At 38.9% G+C, this 11,695-nt stretch overlaps 1 long non-coding RNA gene across 1 annotated transcript; it reads left to right on the top strand.

Moving 5' to 3' along the window:
- The first annotated feature begins 205 nt into the window (after nucleotides 1–205).
- On the top strand, nucleotides 206–4,892 carry LOC308106331. Its single transcript, XR_013935146.1, has 3 exons — nucleotides 206–318; nucleotides 2,521–2,619; nucleotides 2,771–4,892. It is a non-coding gene; the product is annotated as an uncharacterized lncRNA (long non-coding RNA).
- Nucleotides 4,893–11,695: the final 6,803 nt, after the last annotated feature.

Raw genomic sequence — 11,695 nt, 5'->3', positions numbered from 1 at the left:
AGCTGCGAAGGGACAACAGAGAGAAACCCTATGGAAGCCCATTTCCGCCAGGTAAAAAAACAAAAAGAAAACTCCCACTTCAGTAAAAAAAAAGAAATCCCATGGTAAGTCATAATTATGAGATGGTATGTCATAATTATGAAATAGTAAGTCGAAATTATGAGATACTAACTCAAAATTATGAGATCGTAAGTCAAAATTACGAGATGGTAAGTCGAAATTATGAGATACCATCTGCGCATGCGCACCATTATACTGTGACGTTCTGTCTTATTGTTAGCTGCCAGAGAGCCTCGTGGTCATTAAGTCCTGAATCAGGTAAGTTTCACTTTCCATATGGCATTTCTAATTGTGATCGCTACTGTCACCTCTATAGCATCCTGTGTTGTCATATTTCCCATTGCTGATGTAGTGATCGAGATAACCCCACTCCAGTTTGGTAAAGTTGGCACATTATTAACAGATTTGGACTTCCAGCATCAATAACTCTTCAATGAAACGTCATCTTTGCGTCTCCAATGCTTTGACTGAAATGTAAACGTAACTTTTTGAATTCATTTTGTGACTTGTACATTATTTTGATAAATTAAGGTAAAACTTTGGACATCATTGAGTATGAACTCCATTGCAGGACCACACCCCACACAAAACCCTCTACAATTCTGGTTGCCCACCTGCAACTAATAAACTAAACTAAACTAAACAAAACTAGATGAATTAACTACATGAACAACAGAACAAAAACACAACACAACCATTACCAACACTACAAATCTAATATAACCTCCAATAATTACATCTAATATGCGACGAACCAGAAACTCCCATAATGCATTGCAGCAATTACCTCCGCGATCACGGAGACGTCACTGCAGTGCATCATGGGAGTTTCTGTTCGCAGCGATGTTGTTGAGGGTTATTATATATTAGGCTTTTAGTGTTGGTGAAGTGAATCACTGCAGCTTCACTTGTCTTCTGATGATCAGACTACAACCCTTGGTTTGATATAGAAATGCTTTTTCATCATTTTAATCTTTGTTTTATAAGAAATACATTTTAATTACTACAATAATTTCTCTGTAGTATTCTGTTGACCCCTGAAACTCAGTCCAACCATCAGAAAGGTCCTGCTCATCATACTACAGCTGTTAGTTTGAATAAAAACACCTTTTCACAATTTTAAGCATTTTTTTATTTGCTTTTATTATTAATGATATGTAATAACTTCACTGTAATAAACTGTAGACAACTGAAACTCTGTCCAACCATCAAAGTTGTTCTGCTGATCTATCAGTTTGACAGAAAATATTTTTTTCATACATTTTAAGGGATTTTAATTATGAGTAATAGAATTTAATAACTTCAACAACTTCCCTCAAATGTAATGAAACAAAGAAACTAAGTCCGACCATCAATTGGGTCCTGCTGATCACACTACTGCTATTAGCTTGACAAAAATATTTTGTCATTAGGTTAATGGATTTTTATTAGTAATAACATTAAATAACTTTACTCTATCGTTCTGTAGACCAATGCAATTCTGTCCAACAATACTACAACACTTAGTTCGACAAAACTGCTTTTTTCATAATTTAAAGAAACTTTTTAAGACCCCCTTCTTACAAGATTCCAGTGTTCATTGATTAATAAAAAACTGAATATTTAAAATGTGATTAAAAATGAGCTTATAATTTTAAGGAATGTTTTATTATTAATATTCAATTACTAGTAATTGTTGGAGACACTTTTATGTTTGATAAGTTTTGAATGTTTATGCAATGCTCTCTCTGTGTTCACCTGTACACTGGCTTATGTGCAAGTACTATGTTCACCCACTAGGGGGAGCTTGGGTAATGCAAGGAGGAAATAAAACCTTCAGGTGAATGAGGTCAGGTGTGCAGAACAGCGGAGCAAACACGGTTTTTTGAGCGTGTCAGGGGGTCAGTTTGAGCCAAGGATCATACTCAGCATTTATTTGGTTATTGTTGGAAATATAGGAAATATATAGGAGCTCAGTTTGGGCTGAGTATATGATGAAGGCATCGACTGTTTTGGAAACACCAATAAAGCCAATAAATTGATTGATATATCCAAAGGACGAGCTGCACATTGGATATTGCTCTGAACATGTCTAAAACCAGGTTCCCGGTCCTCACCAGAGCAGACTTTGAATTAGTTAAAGTGCCGCTCCAGTAATAACATTCAATAACTTCACTATAATGTAGTGTAGACCAAACAAGCTCTGCTTATCTATCAGCGTGGTCCTGCTGATCAAGCTACAACACTTAGTTTGACAAAAATACTTTTTCATAATTTTAAGGAAATGTTTTAAGACCACCTTCTTACAAGGTTCATTGATTAATATAAACCAGAATGTTTAAAAGTCAGAATCGGTGAATAACGTGCCAACTTTACCAAACTCGCTCCACTTTAAGTATTGAATTTGTTATCAAATCAGAGGGTTGCTGTAGAAAAGGACATTATTTCAGGTTATGTTTGAGCTTTTATGTTTTTCAACAGGTGCAAGAGTCATTTAAACTGGACCAGATGGACCTTAGTGACTATTTAAAGTCACGACATGTGCCTGAGGAAGACATACAGCGAACGGAACAGGAGAAGGTACTTAATATAGGATGGGTTTTTATTAATTAATTGGTTTTTTTTTTTAAAGTGTGGATACACTTCGTGAAAACATATTTCTGATTAAAGGTTAATTGTTATAGCTTAATACAGTTGAATGAAGAATTCATGAAATATTTCTTTATTTTAGATTGATTCTGGTGTTCTATGCCTCATGACGGACGACCAGCTAAAGGAGGATCTGCCATCCTATGGTGATCGACTGGCTGTTTTTGGACTCTGCAGACGAAAGGAAAGAGAACCTCGCAGTCGCAAGTCAAAGATCTTGGAGCGTCTCAGAGGAAGACTCTCCAGAAACAAAAGTGATGAAGTGTTAGAGAAGGAGCACCAGAAACATCCAAAATATGCTCAAAAGAATCATAGAAAAATTGAGATTGGATGGATGCACTGCAGAGAGGAGGGATTTATTCAGGTACGCTCCAAAAAAGGTGGAGGAACCAGAAAAGTGAGTGTCCCAAAAGACATTAAAAAGCAGGGTATGACTGAAAAAGCTGTGCAGTTGTTTTTTCCAGATGGAAAAACTACAGTAGGGATTGTCACTGATTTGGACTTTAATTGAAGTGATTTTCAGGAGCATTCATTAGATGATAGTACCACAGTTGGGGAACTGTATGAAAAGACTAGGCTGCCTCTCTTGCGTTTCTATTTAACAACCAAAAACAAAGACATCACCAGTGGCGCACATCAGGAAGAGAGTAATAGTGCTGCAAGTGCACAACCAAGTGAAAACACAAATGACAGCTCTGATATCGATCACCATTCTCTGCTCAACAAACACTGTGGAGATCAATTCTTCAGATATCACCGACATTGAAAGCAGCACAGTGTTTGCTAATCCACCTGGTGAAAGTCTCTCCGTAATGTACGCCACATCTGACACATCTGGTCATGGCGCATTACTTCATGTGGATTCTTTAGATAATAGTGATGTTGTAACGTTCCACACACAAAGGATTTCCGACATGGAGTACTCCAGTCTTGGTGATACCACGCCTCTCTCTGAGGACCTGTCTTTTGAACCATTTCTGCCTCCTGCAGTGGAAACGTTGCAGGAACAAGCCAATCAGACGGAAAGAGTTAAGAAAATGATTGTTCTTCACCGTGGACAAATTCTCAGAGAACTTATTCAAGTGTTTTCTGAGGAAAGTATCCTCGAGAATGACGTTTCCTTTAGACTTATACTCCCTGATGGAAAGCTTGAAAAGGCTGTGGACGATGGAGGACTTTTAAGGGATGTGTTGTCAGAATTTTGGAAGGACTTCTATGAGCAATGCACTATGGGAAATGGCTTCAAAGGTCCATTCCTGCGTCATGGTTTTGGTCAAAATGAATGGGAAAGCGTGGGCAGAATGATGACATTTGGCTGGCAGAAAGAGAAGTACCTTCCTGTAAAACCTGCAGCTGTACTTCTGGAGCAGGTAGTCTGGGCTCTTTGGAGAGTGATCTTGTGGACATCTTTCTCAAGTATGTGTCAGAGTCTGAGCGAAGGATCTTTGAATCTTGCAGATCAGAGTTTGACAGTGTTGATCAAGAAGAATTGTTGGACATCATGGATCTTCACAACTGCCGGAGACTTCCAACAGCAGATAACACTGACCAAATTCTGGAGGAGCTTGCTCACCAGAAACTGATTCAGGAGCCCGCTTTCGTGATCGAACAGTGGAGCAACACACTGGAACCTGTGACATCAGAGCTGAAAGGGATTGTCGCTGTTTATGAAGAACTTCAGCCAACTTCACGAAAAATCATGAGATCAATTACATACCCAGCTCCCCGAATGCTCAGGAGAAACAAATGGTCAAGTATGTAAATGCATATCTCAGGGAACCAGACGCCCAGCACCTCTCCTCTTTCCTCAGATTTTGCACAGGATCAGACTTGTTCACAGGAACGAGCATCAGTGTCGGCTTCAGGCAGGTGGAGGGACTTCAGAGACGTCCTGTCGCTCATACATGTGGCTGTTACCTGGAGCTGTCTGTGAGTTATGAAACTATCCAGACTTTCGACATGAAATGAACAAAGTCTTAGAGAGCAACGTATGGGTGACGGACATAGGCTAAGCTCCAATCAGTTCAACAAACAAATCTGAAACTAATCCAAGCCAATTTGTTTTTTGATGTTCAAGCAGCATCAATATGTGTTCATGTGTTCAGGAGCTTTTTGTTTGCCGCTTTTGCACTTACCTGTCAACCATGTGCTGTTCAGTATTCAATGATTGTTTAACTGTTTGAATAAAAAAAATCTGTTCATGCATGTGTGGATTTTGCATTTAACACAATTAGAATTGACCGCTGCAATTATGTACGAAGCTTTATTTTTTTCCTGGAACAATACAGAAAAGAAAAAGCTAAACAATGTGAAGAGGTGAATGTGACACTCTCCACACATCAGGTCGGTTTCACTTTCAAAGTTCTACCTCAAGTTCAGTCTTAATCAGCTGCCTCAGTTTGATATACAGGTCAACTGTTTCAAACACATCATTTGTTAATGTCAGATTATACTCAGACATGGAACACATCTTCATCACATGGGAAGTCCTCAAACGCACACTCTTCAAGGCAGGTGTGAACTTTCTCCAGATCCACACGATGCAAACACGCTCTTCCTCCGTCCAGGTGAGGGACTGCATGCAGGACGGAGGGACGACCATGGGGGGATCCTGAGTTGTGGACTTGACGGACTCTGTGGTTGTTCCAAGTCAACACAACCTCATTGAGTTCTTCCTATGAGAAAATAATAGAGCAGTTTCTTTCTTAAACTTTTGAATTTGAAGGACACTGGCACAAGCTACACCGTGACTACGTCTGCTAAACTTCAAATACTACATCTCCCTCCCGTCTGATAAATCTTTTTATTTGGTCATGTTTTGTTGTTTGTTTTCCTTTACATGTTGTTTAATTGTTCATTGTGTCATTACTATTAATACCAAAGTAGTGATACATTCTGCCTCTTACTTATAGAAAGAATTGTAGCAAAAATCATGTTTTTGCTTGAGAACCCCTGAAATCCTATTGAGACCCCCTGAAATCCTATTGAGACCCCCTTGGGAGTCCCTGGACCCTGATTTGAAAAAAACGTGTTTAACAATATTTGGGAATATTAATTGGTAATTTCTTGCTCAGTCAAGTAGTTCTTACCCACGGTTTGTTTAATATGACAGGTTGGCACAAAAGTGGCTAAATTTGTAAATATCTTCACTGATTCAAACTTTTGGGATCAGAAGGTCTTGAACAAAATGTTGAATTACAAACCATGTCTCATTGTAATGACAGCAGCAAGGTCGGCAATGAGTGATGATGTCATTTTCACCTGTTACAGCCATTGTAGTAATGGCCACTGTTTTGCTGTGTATTTGTGTCACTCTTACTTCACACATCAGTGGTCGACAGGGGATTGTACTACATCACTGTTCAGAAAAATGTTATGACTTCACACTCAAAGACAGACAAGATATGAAACTTAATGCGAATATAAATTTTCCAAAAATGCAAAAATCAAATTTTCCTAACTTCCATAGTGCCCAGTGGGATGCTACTGAGAAGAATTTCACTCGACCAACTTACAGGAACTTGGGTGGATGAATGTAACAGCCAATCAAAAAGATCCTTCAGTTTATTACATAGGACAACACTAAAATACTGCTTATATTTAGGAGAGTCAAAGCAACTCTGAATACCACAACGTGCATTACTGTTGTTTTCTTTCCAAACATAGTGTATAATTTCAATTTCAATTTGCAAAGAATTCAGGCAAAATGTTTTAACTTGTGGCTTTCTACAACCTTCTCTATCTCATAATGTGTCATTTAGCCGACCTGTATTACTTGAAGAAAGCAAAACTGGATCAAGGACTTGTCCAGGAGATTATCAGAGAAGTGTCCGTCTTCTTACAGCTTATCAAACGGGTCCATCCAGAACTTGACACACTCACTGCGCAGTGTCAGCCACCATCGTTTGATCCACTGATTCCCTGTGCTTGGACCAAAGGTTACACAGTCTCTTTCATCTTGGTTCTCAGAAGAATGTAAAAACCACTGCAGTTCAGCCATGTGACCATTTTCTGTCCCTGAATCAAGTCTGAGTCTGGCAGGGCAGCCACCAGCGTCGAGAACAGCCTCCATGAAATAGCCAGCGATGATCTTCGGGTCATTGTTTGTTTTGTAAGCTTCAAGCCATATCATCTTTCGGGAAAACCCATCAATACACCCACTGATCGCGATTCCAAATGGCTTCAGCTTGTCGTAGCCATCAATGTGCCAAACATAGTTTGAACCACAGCTGTGGTACACACGCCTTCGTACTCTATTTCTTAACCTCAGATCGACACCTTCACCATCCAGTAACCGTAGCAACATCCTTACGGTCTCTCTGTCTGTTACAATTCCATGTAACCAGCATTTTTGATGCACCCATCTGTAACCATGGGACTGACCAGAGGTTTCCAGTTGCTGTTCAATGAAGGTTGCCACTTCATCTACATCAGTTTTATTCTTCCTACGCCAGAGCCGCCCACTTCTTGCTTAAAATCCTTTCCAGGGTGCGTTTGCTTAATACAATCCCATGTGAATTAGCAAGCAAATCAAGTATTTCATTTGTTGTGAAGCCCCGTTTAAAGTAGTCCTCAATATACTGACAATCCATTTGTGTCCAACTGAAGAGGAGAGCTCACACCAACAAAGACCTGCTACTTTTGACTTGTGCAAATTACCTAATAATTATAACTTACTGTGTCATAATTATGACTTACTATCTCATAATTTTGACTTACTATCTCATAATTTTGACTTACTATCTCATAATTATGACATACCATGGGATTTGTTTTTTTTACTCAAGTGTAAGTTCTTCTTCTTTTTTTTTTTTTAACTGGTGGAAATAGGCTTCAATAAGAAACAGAAACACACAAATACATAATATATTAGGGACGTCCCGATCACACCTTTTGGCCCCCGATACAGATCCGATTTTTCAGAATTGAATATCGACCGATACTTTCCTGATCCAATACTTACATTGCTATTGCAAATATACTCAATAGTGTATTTTTGGAGCAACTAAGATGTCTGAAGCTAAAAGCACTATTGGCTGAAGCTTTGTTTAGCTAGAAATTATTGTAAAACTCACTTATTGAATCAAAATTCTTCTCAGAATGACTTAAGAACTTATTTAAACTTTATTCAGTCATAACAACAACAAAACAATTACACTCTGCAGTCTTGTATCTCTTATTTATATTAACTTAAACAACTTCACCTGGATTTTGTGGCAAATATATTTAATTTTTTTAAATGAAACCCAGTGAATCAGTTTGACTAACATATAAACTATACAAAACTACAACATAAACAGTATTCAGTAAAAACCAATCAGAAGAACCCAATTCCACTTCAAAGTGTCTTTGGCTGGTTGGGTTGAAAATAAGTCCTAAAAAAAGTGCAAATACAATAATAAAATTAAATAAATAAATCTTAAACATAAAAGCTTTTAGGCTCCAATGTAACTTCTTTGTGTATTAAATTCCAGTTTACCTTAAAGCAGTATGAGAGGTTTGACCTGAATGTCACAAAACATTTACATTTCATTGTGAATTATAAACACTTCATTCTACTTCAAAGTGGTAAAACCTGTTTGACAAAAGTACTCTGAACATAGTACTCTCAAAAACTTAATCACAATACTGTCTTTGTTCTCCCTGTCCTTCTCCCAAAACACTTCCGTCCACACCTCACTATGAACACGGCTCAACACGAGGCTCCAGGGCATGTAGTACACATGCCAGGCCTTAGGGGCGCTGTGACTCACCAAACACAACAAAAACGCAGAAGAAGACAGAACACATTGAAATTTGGAAGTAGACTTCTTCACATAAACACATAAAGCACTATATATAACTAGTTTTATAGGTCTATGGCCCCGCTCCGCCTGCTTCTAGCTTCTGCAGCTCCACCCGAGCTTCTAGTCCCTGATTGTTCTGGTTATTAGGCGACGTAGTGGTTATTAGGTGATGTTGTAGTTATTAGGTGACATTGTGGTTATTAGGTGATGTTGTAGTTATTAGGTGACATTGTGGTTATTAGGTGATGTTGTAGTTATTAGGTGACGTTGTAGTTATTAGGTGACGTTGTGGTTATTAGGTGACGTTGTAGTTATTAGGTGACATTGTGGTTATTAGGGGACGTTGTGGTTATTAGGTGATGTTGTAGTTATTAGGTGACATTGTGGTTATTAGGGGACGTTGTGGTTATTAGGTGATGTTGTAGTTATTAGGGGACGTTGTAGTTATTAGGGGACGTTGTGGTTATTAGGGGACGTTGTAGTTATTAGGGGACGTTGTGGTTATTAGGTGATGTTGTAGTTATTAGGGGACGTTGTGGTTATTAGGGGACGTTGTGGTTATTAGGTGATGTTGTAGTTATTAGGTGATGTTGTAGTTATTAGGGGACGTTGTGGTTATTAGGGGACGTTGTGGTTATTAGGTGACATTGTGGTTATTAGGGGACGTTGTGGTTATTAGGGGACGTTGTAGTTATTAGGGGACGTTGTAGTTATTAGGGGACGTTGTAGTTATTAGGGGACGTTGTGGTTATTAGGTGACGTTGTAGTTATTAGGGGACGTTGTTGTTATTAGGTGACGTTGTAGTTATTAGGGGACGTTGTGGTTATTAGGGGACGTTGTAGTTATTAGGGGACGTTGTAGTTATTAGGTGACGTTGTAGTTATTAGGGGACGTTGTGGTTATTAGGGGACGTTGTGGTTATTAGGGGACGTTGTAGTTATTAGGTGATGTTGTAGTTATTAGGGGACGTTGTAGTTATTAGGTGATGTTGTAGTTATTAGGGGACGTTGTGGTTATTAGGGGATGTTGTGGTTATTAGGTGATGTTGTAGTTATTAGGGGACGTTGTGGTTATTAGGTGATGTTGTAGTTATTAGGGGACGTTGTGGTTATTAGGGGACGTTGTGGTTATTAGGTGATGTTGTAGTTATTAGGTGATGTTGTAGTTATTAGGGGACGTTGTGGTTATTAGGTGATGTTGTAGTTATTAGGGGACGTTGTGGTTATTAGGGGACGTTGTGGTTATTAGGTGATGTTGTAGTTATTAGGTGACATTGTGGTTATTAGGTGATGTTGTAGTTATTAGGTGACGTTGTAGTTATTAGGTGACGTTGTAGTTATTAGGTGACGTACTGGTTATTAGGCGACGTAGTGGTTATTAGGTGATGTTGTAGTTATTAGGTGACATTGTGGTTATTAGGTGATGTTGTAGTTATTAGGTGACGTTGTAGTTATTAGGTGACGTTGTGGTTATTAGGTGATGTTGTAGTTATTAGGGGACGTTGTGGTTATTAGGTGATGTTGTAGTTATTAGGGGACGTTGTGGTTATTAGGCGACGTAGTGGTTATTAGGTGATGTTGTAGTTATTAGGTGACATTGTGGTTATTAGGTGATGTTGTAGTTATTAGGTGACATTGTGGTTATTAGGTGATGTTGTAGTTATTAGGTGACGTTGTAGTTATTAGGTGACGTTGTGGTTATTAGGTGACGTTGTAGTTATTAGGTGACATTGTGGTTATTAGGGGACGTTGTGGTTATTAGGTGATGTTGTAGTTATTAGGTGACATTGTGGTTATTAGGGGACGTTGTGGTTATTAGGTGATGTTGTAGTTATTAGGGGACGTTGTAGTTATTAGGGGACGTTGTGGTTATTAGGGGACGTTGTAGTTATTAGGGGACGTTGTGGTTATTAGGGGACGTTGTAGTTATTAGGGGACGTTGTGGTTATTAGGTGATGTTGTAGTTATTAGGGGACGTTGTGGTTATTAGGGGACGTTGTGGTTATTAGGTGATGTTGTAGTTATTAGGTGATGTTGTAGTTATTAGGGGACGTTGTGGTTATTAGGGGACGTTGTGGTTATTAGGTGACATTGTGGTTATTAGGGGACGTTGTGGTTATTAGGGGACGTTGTAGTTATTAGGGGACGTTGTAGTTATTAGGGGACGTTGTAGTTATTAGGGGACGTTGTGGTTATTAGGTGACGTTGTAGTTATTAGGGGACGTTGTTGTTATTAGGTGACGTTGTAGTTATTAGGGGACGTTGTGGTTATTAGGGGACGTTGTAGTTATTAGGGGACGTTGTAGTTATTAGGTGACGTTGTAGTTATTAGGGGACGTTGTGGTTATTAGGGGACGTTGTGGTTATTAGGGGACGTTGTAGTTATTAGGTGATGTTGTAGTTATTAGGGGACGTTGTGGTTATTAGGGGATGTTGTGGTTATTAGGTGATGTTGTAGTTATTAGGGGACGTTGTGGTTATTAGGTGATGTTGTAGTTATTAGGGGACGTTGTGGTTATTAGGGGACGTTGTGGTTATTAGGTGATGTTGTAGTTATTAGGTGATGTTGTAGTTATTAGGGGACGTTGTGGTTATTAGGTGATGTTGTAGTTATTAGGGGACGTTGTGGTTATTAGGGGACGTTGTGGTTATTAGGTGATGTTGTAGTTATTAGGTGACATTGTGGTTATTAGGTGATGTTGTAGTTATTAGGTGACGTTGTAGTTATTAGGTGACGTTGTAGTTATTAGGTGACGTACTGGTTATTAGGCGACGTAGTGGTTATTAGGTGATGTTGTAGTTATTAGGTGACATTGTGGTTATTAGGTGATGTTGTAGTTATTAGGTGACATTGTGGTTATTAGGTGATGTTGTAGTTATTAGGTGACGTTGTAGTTATTAGGTGACGTTGTGGTTATTAGGTGACGTTGTAGTTATTAGGTGACATTGTGGTTATTAGGGGACGTTGTGGTTATTAGGTGATGTTGTAGTTATTAGGGGACGTTGTAGTTATTAGGGGACGTTGTGGTTATTAGGGGATGTTGTAGTTATTAGGGGACGTTGTGGTTATTAGGTGATGTTGTAGTTATTAGGGGACGTTGTGGTTATTAGGGGACGTTGTGGTTATTAGGTGATGTTGTAGTTATTAGGTGATGTTGTAGTTATTAGGGGACGTTGTGGTTATTAGGGGACGTTGTGGTTATTAGGTGACATTGTAGTTA

This window comes from Lipophrys pholis (genome assembly GCF_963383615.2).
Source record: "Lipophrys pholis genome assembly, chromosome: 2".
In the NCBI taxonomy this organism is placed as follows: domain Eukaryota; kingdom Metazoa; phylum Chordata; class Actinopteri; order Blenniiformes; family Blenniidae; genus Lipophrys; species Lipophrys pholis.
Note: the sequence above shows the minus strand (reverse complement) of the source record. Positions and strands in the feature narration are given on the sequence as shown.